The sequence below is a fragment of the Peromyscus maniculatus genome, chromosome 5 (assembly GCF_049852395.1).
Source record: "Peromyscus maniculatus bairdii isolate BWxNUB_F1_BW_parent chromosome 5, HU_Pman_BW_mat_3.1, whole genome shotgun sequence".
In the NCBI taxonomy this organism is placed as follows: domain Eukaryota; kingdom Metazoa; phylum Chordata; class Mammalia; order Rodentia; family Cricetidae; genus Peromyscus; species Peromyscus maniculatus.
The window spans coordinates 113822359-113846053 of record NC_134856.1 but is presented as its reverse complement, the minus strand read 5'-3'; the positions used below and the strand labels follow the sequence as shown (position 1 = coordinate 113846053).

Genomic DNA, 23695 nt, shown 5'->3' with positions numbered 1-23695 from the left:
ATTATTTTTATTCTTAATGTTTACACACTTTCCCCTCCCCCTTACAAACTCGTGAGAGTCAGGTTTTCACACATTTTGGGGCGTAGCCTGATGACAGACTGGTCCCAAAGTTTCTGATTCCAGAGACCAGCGTTTCTAATTCCAAAACCATGAACTCCATGGGTGAGTTAATTAGGCTGTGCCGTCTTGGATGTTGGGACCCCATGTGGACTGCTGAACTTGACTGATTTACAATAGTCATCTCCTGGAGGTGTTGCAACAGGTAGGGCCAACCACTGCCTTATCAAACCGTGCAGTCTGGGAATCAGTGGTATTGAAGTAATGTCTTCCGATGGCAGGCAAAGTCATTCTAAAACGAAGATGATAATCGTAGCCAATATGCACCACACCTGCATACTTACTATATCGTAGTCACTTTTTACATACTGACTCAATATTAGTTTCCACAACAAAGTCCCTTATTTCCATTTTTAGATGTAGAATTTGAGGCCTAGGAGTTTGAATTTTCTGAGGCCCAATAGGTAAGAAGTGTCTTATTGGAGCTGCACCTGGTCTCAAAGTTGTCTAGTATTATAAAGAGCAGATACATAGTCCCCTAACATTAGACTGTTTCAATACTGGATACTGGTTATTTTTTTCAGTTATTATTGAATCTTGTTTAAAGTACTTATAATGAATAAATGTTTAGAAACTAGTAAGATAGAAGGGTAGGAAAAAGATTAAAGGTTGATGAAGAAAACCTCGAGCTCTACTATTGAACTCTCCCCCGAGATGTTCACTGTCTTCTTTAATGCTAGAGATCTCTTGCACATGATTCTTTTTCCAAGTTCTCAGACTGATTCTTTTTTTTTTTTTTTTTTTTTGGTTTTTCGAGACAGGGTTTCTCTGTGTAGCTTTGCGCCTTTCCTGGAACTCGCTTTGGAGACCAGGCTGGCCTCGAACTCACAGAGATCCGCCTGCCTCTGCCTCCCGAGTGCTGGGATTAAAGGCGTGCGCCACCACCGCCCGGCTCAGACTGATTCTTAAGCTCAGATGTTTACTATATTCAGTAGACTTTTATTTAGTATTGTCCAGAAATTCATTAAGATGCTGTGTGCCACAGTAGTATAGCTTGTATCAATTTAAGTGGCCAGCATTTTGAATCGGTGCAGCTTAGAAGTGGAATCTTATTAAATAGTTGAAAACTGTTGTTTGGTAGATTGTTCATGGAGAGGGAGGCCTAGAACTAACCCCTCCCCACTCCCCCTTCCCTACCCCAAGCAAGAGTTCTCCTGGAGCACTGTGCTCAACATATCACTTCCTGACCAGAAGTTTTTGGTTTCTCACTTCATTTCAAACTCCAGACACCTGCTTTGCTCTCAGGTTTGAAAATCAGATCCTTCTGAGCTCTACTCTGCTGCCCATCACTTCCTGCCACATGTCTCTCATTTTTTCCTTGCTTGGTGTTACCTAGGCTTCCTGGTGTACCTGTAACACTGTACCAAATTCTGTGGTGACCACAGCTGTTTGTTGATGAATTGAATGCTCTTCTGTTCCTCTGCCTTATTTTCTAGGATAGTGAGTCTCACCTTGAGTTCTGAGGACCCTTGAAGGACTCTGACATTAATCCAAGGACCCATACCTTTTTTACATGTTCTTTATAATATTGGCTGGGAACTTACTGAGCTACTCACTCTTGTAGGCATTCTGTATCTCCTTACCCAGGAGACAGGAGTAGCTTGTATTTAGCTGGCTGGCTGGCACTGAGTGGCCAGGAAGGCTTGGAAGTAGTGTTTTTAATGCCCCCTCCCCGGGTTTCTCCTGCAGGCTTTTCTGCTGAATCAAGTAAGATTGTGTCCTTTTGCTCATATACCTAATGAACATCAGAGCTGAAATCTTCAAGAGACACTCCATTGCTCTAAGCCAGCTTGTTATATTATCTTTAGTAAGTCACATACATTTACATCGGGGGGGGGGGGTAGTTGAGTCAAGTGGCCCTGCCCTGGCACTTGGGGTTTCATATGAAGGTCTTAAATGGGTCCCAGATTCCTACTTGAGAGTGTAGACAGGCAAGGTATCTTGTTGGCTCTATTTGTAGTCTTACTCTCCAGCATCTTATTCTGGCTCTCCCCTCCTCTCTATTCTTGACTCAGTCTCCTTTTCCAAAGTGTGCACCTTATTGTATCACCTTCAGAGAAAGCCAGGCTCTGGCTTTGCCCTGCTGTTCAGGCTCTCTGCCAGCCATTCCCAAAGCTTGCCCCCATTGTCTAACAATGTTTGCTCATGGAAATGAACTTGTTGTTCTTTGAGTATTATTGCCGTGTACTTACCTCATTGGAGCCATTATTTGAATGGGTAAGTCCTGTTCTTTTGGTCTTGACTAGATGCTTCAGTGTTCTCACACTAATCCTGCCAAATAGAGCCACACAAGGAACTTTCCTGTTGGTTCTATAGATAATTTACATGTTTGTACAGCTTCAAGACAGGAATCTCATTTTCACCCTATTACCTCCCACATGGCTTCTAGTGGGCCTCGAAAAATGTTGACTTACTTTCCCCATTAACAGAAAACATCCTTAAATGTGTATCTGCAGTATGAAGGTTTGTTTTGAGGCTGCTGGTGGCATGAAGATCTGTAGGATATGTTCTGTACCTACTAAGATCTCTGAGGAGCTGAAGACAATGCTCATGAGAAAACAGCACCCATAAAACAGTATTACATAAGATTGTAAGGGAATTTACAGTATGAGTGAGTACTCCCTTTGACACAAGCTAGTGTTGTTTGGGGGAGGGACCTCAGCTGAGACAGTACCTCCACCAGATTGTTTATAGGCAAGTTTTTAAGGCTTTCTCTTGATTAGTGATTGATGTGGGCAGGCCCAACCCACAGTGGGAGTGGTGCTACCCCTGGGTCAGGTGGTCCTGAGTTGTATAAGAAAGCAGGCTTAGCAAGAAAGAAGGGTAAGCATTCCTCCATGGCTTCTGCCTCAGTTTCTGCCTCTAGGTTCCCGCCCTGACTTCCCTCAATGTTGGGTTATGACCTGAGAATTGTAAGATGCAATAAACCCTCTCCTCTCCGAGTTGCTTCTGGTCATGGTGTTTATCACAGCAATAGATTCCCTAAGACATCCCTCCAACCCTTCAGGAGAAGGAATTCAGTACCAGAAACAGAGGAGACTAGGTAAGCAGCAGATACAGGTGTGAAAAAAGGGGAGTTGGGGCCAATGGGTGTGTTTCAAAAATTACACTACTTCTAAAATTATACCACTTCTTTTTTTTTTTTTTTTTGGTTTTTCGAGACAGGGTTTCTCTGCGTAGCTTTGCGCCTTTCCTGGAGCTCACTTGGTAGCCCAGGCTGGCCTCGAACTCACAGAGATCCGCCTGGCTCTGCCTCCCGAGTGCTGGGATTAAAGGCGTGCGCCACCACCGCCCGGCTAAAATTATACCACTTCTAAAAAAGATTTTTTTCTTCCTTCCTTCCTTTCCTTCTTTCTTTCTTTTTTCTTTTTGGTGTACTGAGTTAAAACTAAGGCCTTATTCATTAGCACACACTTCACTACTACCCCTCCCCCTCAGCACTTCCAAAAAATATTTTAAGGTGATTTCAATCAAATATACATCACTGGACCCATCAGACAAAAGGAAGAACTGAGGCTGCAGCTTGGTGCTAATTGTGCATGGTTAGTATGCATCAAGCCCTGGCTTTACTCTTGTGCATGAAAACAAAAAAACACCCTCAAAATCAAATAAAAAGACCAGGAACCTTCAGGAGAATGAGGGAAATAATATGCCAAATCCAGGGCTGAGGACAGTGGCCCTCAGTGGAGTAGAATTTATCTTTGAGCTTCTTGAAAGTCACTTCAGAACTGGCAGGCAAGAGATCTGATGATATCATGTTCTTAGTTTTTTTCCTCTTTTCACTCCCAGGCTGACCCCAAACTCTTAAGTTGTCCTGTTTCAGCACCACTGGCAGTGTTGTAATTACAGGCATCTGTAGTATGTCTGGCATAGTAGACAGTCTTTATTTACTTAGTTAAAATTATTTACTTATTTATGTGTATGCTTGTGTCCCTGTGTGATTTTTATGTATACTATGTATGTTCAGGAACTTGCAGAGGCCAGAGAAGGTGTTAGATGCCTGGAACTAGAGTTAGAAGTGGTTGTAAGCCCCCATATGAGTGTTAGAATTGCAAGAGCAGTAACACTGAGTTATTTCTTCTTACCTCATGGTAGCTTTTAGAAGAAGATAGAAATGCCTTCTGACAAGACTCTATAACTCTTGAAGGGAAGGTAAAAACACTTTTTGCTGAAGTCTTAGAGAACTGAGTGGCTAGAATATATGTAGCTTATCCCCTTTCAAATATCTGTTGTCTTGGGCAGTTCTCTACCAGGAGAGCAGCAAGTTAGAACATTACTTTGTGTGTTCTTGGGTAAAGAGAGCCTTATCCTGAGAATAGCAGTGTGTTTGATAGTATTGTTAATATTAATGTTTAAATATAAAAGCTTTGACATGGTGAGGTCCCTTGTACATTGTAGCAAGCCTCTGAGAGTTTAAGGAGGTGGTTGAGATCTGCCTAAGCCTAAGAGGAATACTAATTCAAGGTTCCAGGAATCCATACTGAGAAGCATTGAAAACAGTACATCTGTCTTAGTTACTTTTTTATTGTTGTGCTAAAACACCATGACCAGGGCACCTTGAAGTGCTGTGGGATGTTCTGTATGGCAAATGTGTTGCTCTGATTGGTCAATAAATAAAACACTTATAGGCCAGTGGCTAGGCAGGAAGTATAGTTAGTGTGGGACTAACAGAGTGGAGAAAAGAAAGAACAGGAAGGCAGAAGGAGTCACTGCCAGCCGCCACCAGGACAAGCAGCATGTGAAGATGCCGTTAAGCCATGAGCCACGTGGCAAGTTATAGATTTATGGAAATGGATTAATTTAAGCTATAAGAACAGTTAGCAAGAAGCCTGCCACGGCCATACAGTTTGTAAGTAATATAAGTCTCTGTGTTTACTTGGTTGGGTCTGAGCGGCTGTGGGACTGGCGGGTGACAAAGATTTGTCCTGACTGTGGGCAAGGCAGGAAAACGCTAGCTACATTGAAGAAAGCATTTAATCTGGGGCTTATAGTTTCAGAGGGTGAGAGTCCATGGTAACAGAGTAAAGACATGGTGGCAGGAACAGTTAAGAGCTTACATCTGATCAGTTAAGTTGGAGGTGGAGGGAGAGAGGGAGGGATGGAAAGAAGGAGGGAGGGAGGGAGGGAGAGAGAGAGAGAGACAGAGAGAGAGAGACAGAGAGAGACTAACTGAAACCAACTGAGAATAGCATGGAATTTTGAAGCCTCAAAGCCTGTCCCCAGAGATACACCTTCTCCACCAATGAGGTCACACCTCCTAATCCTTCCCAAATAGTTCTGCCAACTGTGGACCAAGTATTCAAACATATAAGCCTATGTGGGCCATTCTCGTTCACTGTCTGTCTGTAAACAGTAGACTACCTAGTTATGGTCAAGAGCTGGTAACTTGTCTATACAATGATGCCAGGAAATATAGATGAGTGTTGCATTGATAGAGTAGGCTGTTTGATGTAAAGTTAGGTTATTCAAGCCATGTAAATTTGTCTCAAATGTATTAGATGGCCTTGATTTTTATTTTCAGTAGTTTCCTAAGTTGAGTATAGGCATGAAATTATTAGGGTATACAAGAGAATTTGATAGCACACAACTGATGAACAAGTTCACATTTAGGGAAAAATGACTGTAAACTTAAAGGACTTATACACATTTAAGGGAAAAATGACATGTCCAGTTTTGCATGTATGCTAACCTCAGAATTAATTCTCCCCCTCTCAGCCTGAGCTGGGGATGTAACTCATTTGGGAGAGTATTTGCTTAGTATGCAGGGAACCCTGGGTTAAATTTCTAGATGGCTCATGCTGTAATCTTTTCACTTGAGAGATGGTGGCAGGAGGACCATAAGCTCAAGGTCATTCTCCTCTACATAGTGAGTTCAAGGCTGGCCTGAGCCACTGGAGACCCTGTCTATAAACAAACAAACATTACTTGGTTTACATTTTTGGACTTTAGATCTAGAGATAAATTATTACAGTCACAGAAGAGGGAAGAAGACTGAGAATGTGATATTCATAGGTCACATGCAAGTTGTGTTAGCACTGGGATTTGAACCTCAGACTCCTGCATGCTAGGGTGTTGGTTTTCTGTTGTCTTAAGCCTCTGACTAACATTGTTCCCCACTAATACTGAGAAAGAGATAGTTCTGTGAACCACAGAAATTGGAGTGAAGAGTTGTATTAGTAAAATGTATATTACAATATTTTATAAATTTTTATAATGAAGATATGAATAAGTAGTGAACTATTTTAATATTCAAGGAAAAACTACATATCATTTAAAATCTTATTTTAACGACATATTTGTAGTTTTAAAGGTTGAAGAATGTAGAGTATTTAGAAATGTTTAGGATTTAAGCTATACAAAACCTAAATTAAGATATGCAGTCCAAAGAAAGGGACCTGAGACCACATTTCTTTGGAACACTCAGGTGTTCATTGCTTATACATGGCCTTGTTTGGTGGTTTGTGGACAGTGCCTTAGAGCGTTTTTTTTGCCTAGACCCTCTTTGGCAGTAGCTTCCTCTATATTTGATCTCAGAACTCCACAGTTGAAAATAAGGTCAAGTTTTATGAGTTAGTATGTTTTACTAGTTTCTGACTTGATTTCACAGATTATAAAAGGCACTGTCTTGGTTACTATTCTTTTGCTGTGAAGAGAATCCATGACCAAGCAAACTCTATAAAGGAAAGCATTTAATTGGTGACTTGCTTATAGTTATCATCATGACAGGGAACGTGATAGGAAGCATGGCAGTAGGCAGGTGTGGTGCTGGAGGAGTAGCTAAAACCTACATCCTGATCTATAGGGAGAGAGGGAGAGAGAAAGAGAAGGGGAGAGGTCGATCCTGATGTAGACTTTTAAAACCTCAAAGCCCATCCCCAGTGACATACTTCCTCCAACAAGGCCACACCTACTTTAATAAGGCTATACCTCCCAATCCTTCTCAAATAGTGCCACTCCCCAGTGACTAAGCATTCAAATATATGAGCCTATGTGGGCCATTCTTATTCAGACCATGACAGTCACTATTTTAGCTGTCCTTCGGATCCTGAGTAGCTTTCTTTCTGTTATAAAGTCCACAATATGCCTATTTAATGCACTCCTATATTTGTGTGCATGTGTTAGTACTGGGGGAGGGGTACTGGGAATAGAGCATTCTCACTAAGCTATGGTTCTGGCTCTTGCCTATCCTTTGAAACAGACTCTAAATCTTTTTATTAGACAAAAACCATCACTAGGTGTGTAGGCAAACCAGAATTATTTGGCTATGATTCCTTGGCAGAAATTGTATATGAAGAGTGAGGCATACAGTTTACCTGTCAGTATTATGGATGCTTGATAGGTAATTATTTGGGCAAGGGTTCAGGAGAATAGTCATAGACAGTAGTGTGATTATGGAGGATGAACACTTTGTATAGATTCTTACATGACCACAGATGGTTACCTAGTTTTAGAAACTATGTTTGCTTGTCTTAAGAAATTTCTTTAAAGGACAGGGTTTCACTCTGCAATACAAGCTGACCTATACTTTACTATGTAGCCTAGACTGGCCTTAAATTCATAGTAGTCTTTCTGCTCTGGCTTCCTGAGTGCACACGTTTGGTTTAAAATAAGTCTGTAAATCTGGAAGTGCTCTTTATGCTTGTTGGGTGACGTTACAATGATCAACTAGTACAGAAAGCTGCAGTAAAGGTAGGCCAGGAAAATGGAATACTTTGATTTCTGAAAGGCATGATGAAGCTCTGCCATTTTTCTTGGTTTCCCTTTGAGGGCTCTAAAGGTAAAGAGATAAAAATGGTGTCTTAGTTAGTGTTTCTATTGCTGTGAAGAGACATCATGACCATGGCAACTTTTATAAAGGAAAAACAGAGCCGGGCGGTGGTGGCGCACGTCTTTAATCCCAGCACTCGGGAGGCAGAGGCAGGCGGATCTCTGTGAGTTCGAGGCCAGCCTGGGCTACCAAGTGAGTTCCAGGAAAGGCGCAAAGCTACACAGAGAAACCCTGTCTCGAAAAACCAAAAAAAAAAAAAAAAAAAAAAAAAAAAAAAGGAAAAACATTTAACTGGAGTGGCTTATGTTTTCAGTCCATTATCACCATGGTGTGACATGGTGGTGTGCAGGTAGGTAGACATAGTACTGGAGAAGGAACTGAGAGTCCTACATCTTTACCTGCAGGCAACAGGAAGTGTTCTGAGACACTGGACATATCTTGAGCATAGGAGACTGTTGCTAGAGTTCTCCTGGCTGGCCCACAGTCAGGACAAATCTCTCTCACCCGCCAGTCCTGCAGCCGCTCATAACCAACTGAGTGAACACACAGAGACTTACATTGCTTACAAACTGTATGGCCGTGGCTCAGGCTTCTAGCTATCTAGTTCTTACATCTTAAATTAACCCATTTCTATAAATCTATACCTTGCCACATGGCTTGTGGCTTACCAGTATCTTACATGTTGGTGGTACTCATGGCAGCGGCTGGCAGCGTCTCCTGACTCTCTGTCTTCCTGTTCCCAGAATTCTCCTCTCTCCTTGTCCTGCCTATACTTCCTGTCTGGCTACTGGCCAATCTGCATTTTATTTATACAGAGCGATATCCACAGCAGGAGACCTCAAAGCCCACCCCACAGTGACACACTTTCTCCAACAATGCTACACCTACTCCAACAAAGCCTCACCTGCTAAAGATCTTATTGGGGCCAATTACATTCAAACTACCACAAATGGTAATGGTGAGGAGTCTTTCCTCACCTATAAACTTCTTATTGTTGAAATTCAAGAGCAGTAGCCAATAATGAAATCCATTATTATTATTTTTGGGGGTGGGATAGTTATAACCAGAAGTGGGGTTGGCAATAGGCAATTCATGTGATTCTCAAAGATAGTTAATACCTGGGCTGCACCTCAGAAGTACATTGTTGAAGGGAATTTACACCTGGAGAGTGCTGTGAGTTCTGAGAGCATATGTGTTCAGGTCAGCATCCAGTGTGGTGGAGGGACAAAAATACTTGATTGTATGGCCATTACAAGTTGTTCCTAGCCTGCTTCCACTTGCATAATGATGGGAGTGTTGCAGTTCCCATGCTAGGCACTTGTTTTTTTTTTTTTTTTTTTTTTTTTTTTTTTTTTGTTTTGTTTTTTTTTTTTTTTGAGACAGGGTTTCTCTGTGTAGCTTTGCGCCTTTCCTGGAGCTCACTTGGTAGCCCAGGCTGGCCTCGAACTCACAGAGATCCGCCTGGCTCTGCCTCCCGAGTGCTGGGATTAAAGGCGTGCGCCACCAACGCCCGGCTTAGGCACTTGTTTTTAAGCTTTACATTTGGCCTATTCACGTTTTCTTTTTCTTTCTCTTAAATAAACACCAATTTACAGTCCCTTCCATGATTAATTTATCATTTCTTATAGAAGGGATTACATTCTAGTGCAGATATCCTATGCTTGGTTATTAGTAGTTAGTAGTAATGATTAATCCATTCAACACATGTTTGAGTGCTAACTATGTGTCATGTACTGGGCTTATAATAGATGACAACAGATTAAAGTTGCCATTTTTGAAATTGATGTAATTAGTAGTGATGTAATAAATATGATTATAATAATGAACATGTGTTGAGCATTTACTTTATGCTAGGCACTGTTCAAAGTGATTTACATTTTGATCAAAATACATTAATTGTTAAAGCAACAGGACACTTATTAACCTTAAGGGGGACAGAGGTTAAGATTACTGCCCAAATGTCATTGAGTCAGTTTGCAAAGTCAGATTTCAAGTAGAAATTTCAATACTTCTATTTTCTACTAGGTTTAGAATTAGTATCAATAAATAAATTCTAAGTATAGATAACTAAATTGTAACATTGTATATCAAATTTAAGTATTTTTAAATCTCCTTTTGAGATTGGGGTTATGTAGTTCAGGCTGGCATCAAACTCACTATGTAGCCAAGGATGACCTTGAATTCCTCATCCTCCTGCCTCTGGTTCCCCTTCTCTTTCCCAGTGCTTGTCTATGGTTTATGTAGTGTTAGAGATCAAACCAAGCATACTGTGCATTGTAGGCAAGCACTATTGTGGACTAAGCTACATTCCCAACCTCTAAGAGTCTTTATCACATATAGATTGGCAGATGATAGTACTAAATAAACCTGATCATTTATTGGATTATATGTCTCCATTTAATTTTATTTATTTATTTATTTATTTATTTATTTATTTATTTATTTATTTATTTATTTTATAGATGTTTGAGTTATGTGAGTTAATTCTTTGGAGTGAACATGTTGATATAAACTCTGAAGACTGAGATTGTTGCAGAGTGGAATAGAATGAGTTAGGTTCCAAGGCCAACTTGAACTTGAATTGCTGTGTTACTACTACTAGGCTACATAGCTTTGGGTAAGTTGGCTACATAGTAGGAGTCTTTGCTTTAATGTGAGAATGGGTCTGTCTTTCCAGAGATAACAAGAACTGTTTTCTTGCTGCTAGGCCAGCTGACTTGTGTCCACTGTGTTTTGTGGACTGAATGTGCAAAGCAGATCTTGTCTTATCTTCTTATAAGAGGATTTCCAGCAGTAAGTCCCACTCTAAATCTCCTTGCTGGGATTTACAGTCCTCTGATGAAAGGTTTGTCATAATTGGAGATGAAAGGGATGTCTTGAGCATTGCCTTGCTTTTATCAAAGACTGATGTGTCATTACATTACATGTAATGAAGTGCTGTGTATGGAGAGTCCGAGGCTGGGTTTTAACTCCAGTTAATTGTGTGGCCTTACAGTTTCCTCAGTTAATTTCTTAGCCTGTAATGTGAAAAGTTACCATGTGATTCTAGTCTGTTCCTAGTATAAAGTGCTCTGACTTTATCATGGTATACAGACTGCAGTTCTGTGTAAAATTAAGAAAATAGATATTTTTATATTTATCAGTGCAGTCATTTAATATCAGTTTCAAAGATAAGGCCAACAGGAGAATTTTAAAAATGGAATCAGTGAACTATTTATTGCATTTATACTTAAGTGTGTAAACTAAGAAGAAATCACATAAGCATTGTGTTTGGCCAGAATTTGTTAGTGAGGCTCAAGTAAAATTTCTGAACTATTCATCTTTGTAGAATGTACCAAATCAACAAAGTGTATGTGTTTTGGGTGTGTGTGTGTGAAGGAGGATTTTCAAAATTTCCTTTTATCTCTTTTTCTATGAATTATTAAAAATACATAAACATTTGTTTGAACCTCAGGTTCATATAGTTGAGAGTTTTAGTTTAGCAAATATTTATGGAGATGCACTGTGTGCAGAGCTAGGTGCTAGGGATGTCGCAATGGACAAAATAAGTGTAATTTTATTTCCGAGGAGTTGATAGACTAATGGGATAGCTGTTAGATGAATAATTTTATTGCTATGCTAGTAAGAAATTAATTACTGTATTACAAGAAGACCTGCCCTTAAAAATCTTGTAAAATACTATTAATGCAACAGGCTAATTGAGCATCTCCACTGAGGTATCCTACTGAAAGTCTGTTTTCACTTTTCTTCTTTAAAGAAGGCTTTCATTAAGTTGCCCAGGCAAACATTGAACTTGCTACCTGGGGGTTGAACTCAGGTTGACAGGCTTGGTAACAAGCACCTTTACCCACTGAACCATCTTTCCAGGCCAATATTTATTTATACACTTATTTAACTATGGTAAATTAGAATTTTGTAGGTATAGTCAGGTGCTGGTAGAATTTCTCAGTGATCAATACTGATAAATGGAGGCCCCTTTATTGACTTATAGTGGACTCTTTTAATATGTAATCATGGTTGGAAGAGACCTATAGGTCAGAGCATAGGTCAAATATGGAACATGCTTCTGCTTGAGTGGAGTTATTCAAAGGAGAAAAGTAACAGGAACCTTGTTTGTCAAGAGTTGTTGGAATTCTGATATTTTTCCACAACTGCAGACTAACAAGGTAACCTACAGTTCTATGCATGATGACAGAAAACATCAGGGTCAGAGACAAATGACATTATTTCTTATTGCCCTTTAGGTAGTATGAATTCATATCTCTGCAGTTGTTTTCATAGCATTCTCCTGCTTTGCTTCTAAGACCCATCAGGGTGGCATGGTGAGCTTAGGTGAACAGTGCCCATTCTTTGGTTTTGCACCACAGTTGAGAAAATCTGAGGTTAGCAAACTCCCAATTGTATGATTATTATGATATGGGATCTTGTTATGTTTCCCAGATTGTCTTGAACTAGTAGAAACAAGTGGCCCTATGTATTTTGAGTTACTGGTATGTGTTTCCATATGCAGCTAGAAAACCCTAATCTTATTCAGGGAGTCTGCTGGTGTGCTGGTTGGTTTTTTTTTTTTTTTTTTTTTTTTTTTTTTTTTTTTTTTTTTTTTGTCAACTTGATACAAACTAGCGTCATCTTGGGAGAAGGAACCTCAGTTGTAAAAATGCCTCAGTCAGGTTGGCTAATAGACAAGTGTGTGGACATTTTCTTGGTTAATGATTGTTGTGGGAGAGTCTAGCCTGGTCAGGGGGTCCTCAGGTGTATGAAAAAGCAGGTTGAGCAAGTTATGAAGAACAAGTTAGTAAGTGTCATTCCTCCTTGGTTATACTTCATTTCTTGCTTCCAGGTTCTTGCCCTGCCTCCCTTTCATGATGGACTGTAAGATGTAAGATGAAATAAACCCTGTACTTCTCATGTTGCTTTAGGTCATGATGTTTTATCACAGCAACAGAAATCAGACAGCTAGTAAACCTGTTCAGTATTTGCCTGAAGGAAACATTAACTTTATTATTTTGGATAGAACAGAAATCTCTCCGCTCCAGAGACAGACATTAACTCTATTTTAAAGGCTATCAGCTTTATAAGTGTTCTTGAGGAGATGGTACAGAACAAAAGTGACCAGTGCTTTTGCTTATGAAACATGCAGAAAAGGAGATTCCCTTTTGTCCTGCCTAGTTTTATGTCTATTTGACACAAACTGGAGTCATCTGAAAGGAGGGAACCTCAATTGAGAAAATACCTTTATAGGATCCAGCTATAAGGCATTTTCTTAATTAGTGATCACTGGGGGAGGGCCCAGCCCATTGTGGGTGGAGTCATCCCTGCACTGGTGGTCCTGAGTTCTATAAGAAAGCAGACTGAGCAAACCATGGGGAGGAAGTCAGTAAGCAGCACTCTTCCATGGCCCCTGCATCAGCTCCTGCCTCCAGGTTCCTGCCTTGTTTGAGTTCCTGTGCTGACTTCCTTCAGTGAAGAACTGCAATGTGGAAGTGCAATCCAAATAAACTCTGTTCTCCCCAAGTTGCTTTTGGTCATAGTGTTTCATCACTGTAATAGGAACCCAAAGTATGACACCCTTGGGGAACTGCCTTTCCTGACTCATTGTGTTACAAGATTCCCAGCTCAACAGTGTAACTCAGCCTTTTATGGGTCTCTGTAGGACACGTGGGTGCTTTCTTTTTCTTCTCCTTTGAAGAACAGAATGCTAAGATCTGGACTTAGGTGCTTAGTGTTTTTCCCCTCTTACGTGCTGGTGACTGCACTTGGGGCCTTGCATGTGTTAGGAATGCTCTGCTTTGTTGAGGCAGCCCTCAATCCAGATGCTTAGTGTGGACTGGATGCACCTTTTCCTCTATGTAGAAGAGTGGATACTACACTAGGCTTTCCTGTGGTGAAATATTTACTGTTTAATCTGACACATTAGTCTCTGTGGTTTGATGTGTTGTATCCCCCAGTATACTGTGTCTCCCATTAAAATTTTTCTGGAGATCAGAGGAAAAGGCCAGCCATTATATAGAAGTCAAGCAATGGTAGCACATGCTACCCTGTCCCTTGGCAGGCAGGGATCTGTCTGGATTTCTGTGAGTTTAAGGCCACACTGGAGAACAGAGCCAGGCATAGTGACACACACCTTTAATCCCAGCACCAACTATAGAGGTCTGGAGGTCTGTACAGATAGACAGGAAATGACAGAGCTGGGCAGGAAGAGGAAGTGATGTAGTTGGGCTGAGAGAGCAAATGAGAACAGAACAGAAAGGCGTATAGGGGTGGGCAGACAGGAAGTAGCTTGCTTTGGAAGCTACGGAGTTGGTGAGGTGAGGTTAGCTGTGGCTTTTCCTATTCCTCTGATCTCTCTTAGGCTTTAACCCCAATTTCTGGCTCCGAGTCTTTTTATTAATAAGACCATTTAACAATTCGTCTACAGAATCTTCTTATATAAGAACCTTTGTCATTACTTTCCTTGAATGGTATCCTAGTTGTGTGTGTCAGCTAAACCTTAGATATAACCTCATATTTCAACCCCAGGAGAAAGGAAAGCATGCTATAAAATGTTTTAAATGTATTCACTAAATAATTCCTCTTGCTACTTAAAAAAGTTTTATTTATTATTTTTAATTATTATGTTATTTATTATTATGTGTATGATTGTTTTGCCTTTATGTATGTCTGGGTATCACATGCATGCCTAATACTTACAGTGACCAGAAGAGTTAGTGGACTTACAATAGTTGATAGCTACCATGTGGATGCTGGTTATCAATCCTGGGTCCTCTGTAAGATCAAGAAGTTCTCTGAACCACTGAGTCACCTCTCCAGCCCCTCTTGCTGTTTTCTTTAAGAAGCATGTCTAATTTAAACTCTTACTTTAATTTTTCATGTCACTGATAATATTTTTTGAGAATGTTTGCCTTGTTTTTACTCTATGCTAATAGGTTCTGCCCTCAATGTAAGAAAACAGATCTTTCTAGATTTTCTTAAGAGTCCTTTCAATTATGTTTTGATCTTTATGAGTTTTGATGTGGTCTTGAATATGGTCTAGAAACATTCCAGTGTAGTCTAGCTTACACATTTTATTCAAAGGAGTCTGCTATGGGACCCATGGGATGTTTTTCTAGGCCTGGGGATGTAGCACAGTGGTAGAGTATTGCTTGGCACACATGAGGCCCTGGATTCAATTTATATAGAGCCACCAAAGAAACCTCTTCCAAATGTACAAATCAATAACAAAAACCAAAGCAAAGGTGTGCTTTCCTTAGGTAAGAAGAAGAAGAAAGATTGTGAAGGGAGAGTCAAAAGGACTACTTGCCCACTGAATTCAATAGAGGGAAGGAAGGGCTTTTCCTTACCCTTGTGTTGGTATCTAGCACAAGTGACTTTCAGGTTGTCAGTGTCAGAGAAGAAGGACCGTTTTACTACTGTCTTCTTAGCACAGTGCTTAGAATATGGTAGGTCCCAAATAAGTGCTTGGTCAATACTCTGGAGTTACTATGACCTCTATCAAACTGTGGAAAAAATGTACTGGGTGAAAGAGGACTGCGATTGTAGGCATCATACTTTAGAAGGGAATGGATAATTAGAACTCCTGGGCCAAATATAATTGTCATGCATTTTTTCAAATACTTGTGTTGGAGCATAGCCGTGCTTGTTTGTTTCAGTAGTTTCTGTTTCCGCGAAGTTGAATAGCTACAGCAGAGACAGTGGCTTCCAAGGCCTCAAGTATTTACAATATGGCTCACTACTGAAGCCTTTTGCCAAATGTACTGTAGAGCTAGGTTCCTCAAGAAAATGAGAAAGTAGGGAATAATATGGAACCAGGGAGGCATGAATGTTTATGGTTTTTTTGTGGGGGGGTGGGAAATAAATAATAATATAAATTTACTATTAGTCAGGCATTTAGTATATTTATCACGATCATGTTGTACAAACCACTATCACTGTTTAGTTCCATAATATTTTCTATAACTCTGAAATGTAACCTCATTCTCATGGATTATATGATATATGGTCTTTGTGTATAGCTTCTTTCACTGAGGCAAATTGTCTTGTCTTGTCTTCTGTTGCTATAGAAGTACAACTTGAGACCAGATACCTGCCAAAAGGAAAGACATTTATTTTGGCTTATAGTTTTAGACTGGGAAGTGTAGGATTTTCATTTTGTAAGGGCCATATGCTGCTGCTTTAATTCACTGAGGAAAGTAGGCTTGTGTGGATAGGAGAGATCACATGGCAACAGAGGAAGCAAGAAAAAGTTCATCTCTGTTTATAATAATGTAATGACTAGTTTAGTTCTCTGAAATCAAGGTGGCACTTATCTACCATGAAGACTGTGCCACTACAACCCAGACATTGCCTATTTAACTCTACTTTCCATACTGCCATACTGAAGAATTAGGATCCAGTATAATTTTGGGTGGCACTGAACAATAGCAGTTATGTGTAACCCTAAGTTTTCTCAGGTCCCGAGTTCCTTCGGTCCCACTCAGCCCCGCTGTCCCTCAGCTGCTTTTAAAACAATCATTCAGAGGCTTAATATTATTTACAAACTGTATGGCCTATGGCAGGCCTCTTGCTAGCTAGCTCTTATATCTTAAGTTAACCCATTTCTATTAATCTATGTCTTGCCACATGTTCCATGGCTTTACTGGTCTGCTGGCATGTTGTTCCTTGGGCGGCAGGCTGGTGTCTCTTTAGACTCTGCCTTTCTCTTTCCTGTCTCTCTCCTTGGATTTATCGGCTCCTATAGTTATGTGTTTATGTTGTAGCATGGGTCAGAACTTCATTTTTTTTAATGGCTAAATAGTATCCCATTGTAGACATGCCACATCTTGTTTATTGTTGATGGTTATGTGGGTTGTTGTTCACCATTGGCACTTGAGAATAATGATGCATGAAATCTCCTGTACAAGTACCTGTTTGAGTACCTGCTTTCAGTTCTTGTTGGAAGAATTGCAGGACAGAGTTGTAAGGGGACTTAATGTTACAGGTGCTTCACACACCATCAGAAGAACTAAGCCTGGAAAGCGTCTTTTGATTTGGCATCTAGGAAGTTATTGGGTATTTCAGTCGACTTGAGGGAACAACAGCCAGAGTATAGTTAGTGCACGCAGGTCTTGGCTCTGTTTGTGAGATTTGGCTGAGAAGGGCAGGACAGTTGCTCTTCTGTGGTGATATATCATGTACCCAAATAAAATTTGCTTGAAGATCAGATAACAGAACAAGCCACTAGATTAAACATGGAGGCCAGGCAGTGGTGGCACACACCTTTAATCCTAGCACTAGGGAGGCAGAGATCCGTCTGGATCTCTGAGTTCAAAGGCCCCTTGGACTACATGAGATTGATTCAGTCTGGGAGAGAAAACAGAGCCAGGCAATGGTGGCACACACCTTTAATCCCTATACTGGGAAGCACACATGCCTTTAATCTCAGGAAGTGGTGGCTGGGCAGAGAAAGTTATAAGGCATGAGGGGACAGGAACTAAAGGCTTTTCGGCAGAAGTGTCCCTTTCAGCTGAGGCTTGTTCGGCTAAAGCCCTTTTGGCTGTAGCTCTTTCAGGCTGAGGAGTTGGTGAGGTAAGAGGTGGTGATTATGGCTTGCTCTGCTTCTTTGATCTTTCAGCTTTCACCCCAATATCAGGCTCTAGGTTTTTTATGATAAGACCTTTAGAAATTTATGTTACGTCTTCTGTTGAGGACATTGAATTCTACCAAAGGGAGTTCTTTTTTGCTTTAGTCAGAGTCTTTGTGTGTAGCCCTGGCTGATCTTGAATTCTCAATCTCCCTATTTACACCTCCTCAGTTCTGGGGTTAGAGGTGTGTGCTAGCGTATCTGACCCTTAGGAACACTTTGTATATATCATGACATGAGGAAAAACATTTCTTTGCAGTGAGAGAAACAAGAGGAGGGAAGGATGCTGGAGGTCTGGAGGCTCCATCTCTGCAGCAGTGCTGTTCCTTGTGGGTTACTCTGCTCAAGCTTGTGGGCATCCTTCTGGTTGTGAAGCCTCTGTGTCAGCTCTTCAGCCTGCATGTTGGCTTTCATGAATTTCTTTTCTAATTCATTTTGAAGTAGATTTGTTTGTATTGCTTCCCAGTAAATTCTTTGACTGAGGTAGGGAGAAAAGTGATGGCCTCTAATAGTGGCTGGCTGTTGAGAAGGAGATTGGAAACTGGTTTCTAGATCTTTCAAGAACACACGGAAGTGGACTAGACCATAAAGGGAGGTTGGGATTTGATTAGCATGGGCCACTAAATTTCATGGGTGCTGATGTTCTTGGGGTCTGATGTCTCAGAAGTGGTCTGTAGTACTAGGGATAAGATTTTTTTGAGACATAGACTTTTGTATCTGAGAGAATGAGAATGGAGGAATAGGAATCCTGAATGTCAATAGCTTCCACTTTTTATATAGGCAGGTTTTAAAAAACTTGAATTTGATACATAGTGGCAAAGTTTGAAATAATTGAAAATAACAACTTTAAGAAGGACAGATTATTATCTGCTGTCAGTCATTTGGTTAAAGGATATTTTATTTACTAAAGTGTAATGAGGACATGCTGTCAAGCATGTATGACCACTAGGTTATTCTTTTAGTTATATAAGTTACTTTAATATCCATTTTCCCATTTTTTCAAAGAACAGATTAGAAATATGTCATGGATTCACCATTAGTCTGTAAAGTTTGGGAATCATCTCAATGGTAGTTTACTGAGAAAAAAATGTAAGAAAAAAATCGCTTGGCTGATTCTTAGAACTCTAATAAAGATTTCTTTTTCTTTCTTTTTTTTTTTTCTTTTTTTGGTTTTTTCGAGACAGGGTTTCTCTGTGTAGCTTTGCGCCTTTCCTGGAGCTCACTTGGTAGCCCAGGCTGGCCTCGAACTCACAAAGATCCGCCTGCCTCTGCCTCCCGAGTGCTGGGATTAAAGGCGTGCGCCACCACGCCCGGCTTAATAAAGATTTCTTAGAGGTAGGGAACATGTCTCAAATCTCTGGTGACATTGTATTAGACTATAATAAAATAGAGTAGAGTCCAGTACTGGGTACTGGGTCTGACTGGAAGGGCACTGTTTGTACTATATAAAACTTCATCCTTCCTGTAGATTATTTGACATTGAGCACTATACAAGGTGCTTGGGAAACATTAGGTAGCTCATTATGTGAGTTTCATTTTTTCCCCTTTGTCATGCTGAGTAGACTCTACAAGAAGAACATAAAGCTAGTAGAGTCAGGCACCCCATCGAGTCCTTCCAATTCTGATTCTGCAGCCATGCTAAGTATATAAATATTCATCGAAGGATAATGCAAACCATTGTGTTGTCAGTATCTTGAAACTGAAGTAAAGCTTTAGGGTGCTTCTAGGAAGTGGCACATCTTGTAATTTTGACCAGTGGCTTTTGTCCCACCACATTTTAAAAAATCATGTTGATATAGATATTCAGTTGATTTTATTAGATAACCCTTGGGCATATGCTCTGTGTATTCTGGCTTTAAATATGTTTGGAGATGCAGTAGGACAAGTATTAGAATCCCTTTTCTTCTTTCGGCTTTTCAGTAGATTATAATATACCAAGTCATATTAGTTTTCAGTTTCTTTTCTCATCTGTTTTTGCTGTTTTGACTAGCTTAGGGAATTGTGAGTTATTTTAACTTGTACAGAGTTTTCTGTCCATCTAGCTGACTTTTAATCTTTATTGATGCTGAACATGTAGGTTTTAGCCGCTTTAAGCATAATCACAAATTTGTACATTTGCCAGACTTAAGAGAATTTTGGCTTTAATAACTAATAACTAGAGAACATTTTAAAAGAAATTCTTTAATCTAGGCCAGGGAAATGATTGGAAGCCATGCTGGAAACCTTAGGAGGCTTACAGTGTACAGTGGTTAGTAGGGTGCTTAAAGTTGAGTCTAGGAAACCTGAAATTATTGTTTTGCTTTCTGAAAAGTGCAGATCACTTAGCCTTTATGAGAGTTTTGTTTTTCTCCCATAATCTCTTTAAATATACATTTCAGGAAATATATATCTATATCTATATCTATATCTATATCTATATATCTATCTCTCTCTCTATATATATATATATTACATCTAATTTTCTTTTAGCTTTTTTAAGGTTACAATTTATAGTATGTATAATGTAATTTAAAGTTTAGTAGGACATTGAGTGATGTGAATCATAGTTAATGCTTTGGTTTGGGAGAGATTTCAGGAATGAATCTTCTGATGGGACCCTGAAGAGGAAGTGAGTCATTGGCTCTACTGAGGAGGCAGATGAAGGCTGTCATGGGAGAAGCAGCAGTTTTTTTGCAGGACCATCATGGTCTGAGGTTGCCATTCATGGACTGTAGGAAGGAATAAACCTTGGGGGTTACAGAGTAGAGCCCATAAAGAGCAACAGGGGTGCTGTGTAGTTCTCTTCAGGTAGAACAGCGAAGCATGCTTTGAAAGGTTATTTTTGTAATGTGACAGGGTTTTTGTTTTTCTAAAGATTATTTTTACTTATGTTTAAGTGTCTGTGTGAATATATGCTGGTACTGGCAGAGACCAGAAAAGGGCATCAGAATCCCTGGAGCTAGAAGTAGAGGTTGTTGTGAGCTGCATGATGTGGGTAATGGGGATGGAACTCAGGTTTTCTAGGAGGGCAGCAGAGCTCTAACTGCTGAGCCTCCTCTTAAATCTCAATAGTTATTTTACCCCCCCTGTGTGTGTGTGTGTGTGTGTGTGTGTGTGTGTGTGTGTGTATGTGTGTGTAGGTAGGTGTGTCAGTGCCAAGGTATGCATTTGATGCATTTGGAGATTGGAGGACAACCTGGTGGTATCAGTTCTCTTCTTCCACCTTTATGTGGGTTCTGGGGGTGAAACTCAGGTTGTCAGGCTATGTGACAATTGTTTATTTGCTTAGTTATCTTTCCAGGCCTATAATTTAACATTTTTTGTGTTCTATTTAATTATAAGAAGATTATGTTAAGATAATAGGCAAAGGATCTGTTTCTGGTGTTTAAACCCTTTTTCTAAGAGAAATCATAAGAGAACCAGAAGAATGTGTGATCCTTGACTCAGTGTTTTCTGAGTACCTTGAACAAATTTCTGAATCTCTATACACCATCCTTTATCTGTGCCAGGAAGTAAATAAAACCTTATCTCTACCAGGAAGTGAAAGTATAACACGTAATTGTAACTAGAAAATGGGAACATTATTACCTGCCATTTTGAGTTTTCTAGTGTCCTAGGCTTTCTATATACTACCCTTTGACATCCCCTTTTTCCTTCAGTTCACAATTATTTTTCTAAGTATTTTTGTTCCACAGTTAACTGAATACATAGATGTAGAAGCCATAGCTAGAGATGACTACTTGTATTTGATTTGCATCTGAACCTGGCATTGGATACTAGGAACCATACCCAGGTCCTCTGTAAGAGCAACAAGTGGTCTTAACCATTGAGCTAGCTCTCTGTATCTTTTTTTTTGGGAGGGGGTACTTTTGCCCATTTAATGAAGGGCTCACCATGCTGGGCATAGTGGTAAATGCCTATAATCCTAACACTTGGGGGATTGAGGCCAAAAGAACTCCAGTATGAAGCTGAATGACATTTATGTTGACATACTCTTGCTGCTTGTATCAAAGTAAAGCCAAGATCTCTTAGGCAGGTGTCTGTCATGCTTATTTCTATAGGAAAAGTTAGTGGAGGTAAATTGTACTTTGCTGAGACTGATACATATATTTTCTCCAGGTTTGGCACTGAAAGGGAAGTCTGAGGAATTACCCGTTTTACTTTTGCTTCATATTTCACAATATGGACTCCGCACAGACCTGGGCCAAGTGCTAACAAAGGTTTTGCACAGCTCTGTCTTGGTTCCAATTATGGGCATCTATCCATTTCCCACCTTGCCTATGAATGGAGTGCAGAACTGAGAAAATAAAAACTGGGGAATCTTGCGTCAATCATATAGTGGCCTGATGTTCTTTGCAACAAGGCGCTCGTGTGTGTGTGTGTGTGTGTGTGTGTGTGTGTGTGTGTGTCTGTCTGTCTGTCTGTGTGTGTGTGTGTCTGTGTCTGTCCTAAGGGGATCTGGTCCTATCTTTTCACCTGCTTGTGTAACCAATAAGATTCAGCTGTCATTGTGATCCAAATGGCCGTGGAATCCCAAGGCAGTAGTAGTCCTGTCCTACTCACCTCGGCCTTTCAGCTACAGTGTGACTAATAATCACCTGCTTACTCTTTCCATCTAGTCCCATCATGAGTATTTTCTGCTGAGCTGAGTTTCCTCTTATTTTCTCTTTGGGAATTACTAAAGTTCTCACCAGAATCAGCTGTTTCTCAAGATTTGTAACTAATTCCTAAAGAGCATTTTGCTTTTCTTTTTGGCAATTTGACTGTTGACTCTAGTCCTTTCCAGAGAAAAAGTCACTCTTTGCTGAAGAAGTAGGTACTATTACTGGCCTGGAATTGAAAATATGTTTTGAAGTAGGTCTGGAATATCTTCCAAGTGCTCCTTCTAGTGTCAGCAAGCACTGATGAAAGCAAGACACCACAGGGCACGGAATGCTCGTGGCCCAGGAGCCAGGGAAATCTCACCCAGAGAGCTTCCTCCTAACACTGCTGTGGATGGTTGAGTTCAAATGTTCCTTGTTTTTGATGGCTTAATGTTAATTCAAGTGAGATGATGTTATTTAGGACCGTTACTGGTTCATTATTTTTTGACATTTTATATACCCAAATGCTTTAAAACAAATTCCTGAAGACCAAATTACCAGATGTTCATATTTTGTTTCTCCAATTTTTGGTAAAGAAGATACTTCTGTTGTTGGGAACATTGTTCTGGTATATTTCTTCGTTTAAGTTAGTACTTTGTAATTACTGTTTTAGCATGTTTGATTAAATTTAATTATATCACCTAGTAATGCCAGAATTTAGCTGTATTTTTCTTCTTTTAGATAGTTACAGGTTGAAATTGGACTCTCAGGTTCACATACCAATCATGATTTCATAGTTCTGTGGTTCTGACAGATTTCCTCTCTTCCTGGGACAGAGTCTCTGATGGCCCACGTCACCACCCTTAAACTAGTCATGCAACCAACTCAGGCTGAACTTGAACTTTCCGAATTTGTGAACTGCATTTCTGGTCTCCAGGGGAGGAGATCCTAAACTTCCCTAGAAATCACGATTCTGCATCCAAGCTCAGTTTGATATAAAATCAAATATAAGTAGTCCTCTCTAGTTGTGTCTTCTACATCTGTGTCTTCAGTTAACCATGGAACAAAAGTACTTAGAAAAATTATATCTGTCCTGAATGTCAAAGTTTTTCCTTATCCCTACAAAAGGTAACATGATTGTTGAGGCAGCATTTGTTTTGAAGTAGGCATTGTAAATAAACTGAAGCTAGATTTAAAGTATGCAGGAAGATGTGCTCAGCTTATGTAGATACTACACCATTTTATATAAGGGGATCGAGAGAGAGAGAGAGAGAGAGAGAGAGAGAGAGAGAGAGAGAGAGAGAGAGAGAGAGAGAGAGAGCGCACACACACACACACACACACACATATATTTGCATATATACATACACACATACATACATACACATCTGTGGAGTGTCTTGGAACAAATCCCCTATGGATAACAAAGGATGCTCTGTGTAATTGGCTAGTTCCTATGTATTGAAAACTAGGGACCCTTTATCCCAGGAGGGTTGAGGAGGGAGAGATTCACAAGGTTCTATCTTGATTTCTCTGTTGATTTTTATGTTCTTGAAAATGGGCCTTGTGTTATATAACCACAGTAACATTTTGGAAAGCTTTAGTAAAGAGTAAAAATATAAATCATGT

The 23695-nt window shown here is 40.0% G+C and overlaps 1 protein-coding gene across 1 annotated transcript in view; it reads left to right on the top strand.

Annotated features, from left to right (window-relative positions):
* Positions 1 to 23695, top strand: part of Gmds (GDP-mannose 4,6-dehydratase) — a 557612-nt gene that overhangs the window by 771 nt on the left and 533146 nt on the right. The window lies entirely within an intron of this gene.